Source organism: Buceros rhinoceros, unplaced genomic scaffold (assembly GCF_000710305.1).
Source record: "Buceros rhinoceros silvestris isolate BGI_N320 unplaced genomic scaffold, ASM71030v1 scaffold16066, whole genome shotgun sequence".
Classification (NCBI taxonomy): Eukaryota; Metazoa; Chordata; class Aves; order Bucerotiformes; family Bucerotidae; genus Buceros; species Buceros rhinoceros.
This window is the reverse complement of record NW_010415980.1, coordinates 8092-8388: the sequence shown is the minus strand read 5'-3', so window position 1 is coordinate 8388 and position 297 is coordinate 8092. Positions and strand designations below refer to the sequence as shown.

General features: G+C 66.0%; 1 protein-coding gene across 1 annotated transcript in view; it reads right to left on the bottom strand.

Annotated features, from left to right (window-relative positions):
• Positions 1–297, bottom strand: part of CD74 (CD74 molecule, major histocompatibility complex, class II invariant chain) — a 4473-nt gene that overhangs the window by 3632 nt on the left and 544 nt on the right. The window lies entirely within an intron of this gene.

Below are 297 nucleotides of genomic sequence, written 5' to 3'. Positions count from 1 at the left end.
GGGCCAAGAGGGTTGGGAGATGGGGGTGCTGGTTGGGACATGGGGAGTGGTGCCACAAAGCTGGCTGAGCTCTGGCTTTGCGATGTGTCGCCGCCTGCCCCATCCCCACATCACCAGCCTGCCCACCGCATAGCTGTGCTGTGCCCCAATCCACCACGACCTGAACCCACCTGCCCCATCGCCAGGGTGTGCTGCCACCCACCCCACAGCCCTGACTCGATCCTCTCCGCCCCGCAGATGCGCCATGCCCTCATCTGCCCCACAGATCCACTCCCAGCCTGCCCGCCCCATAGCCAT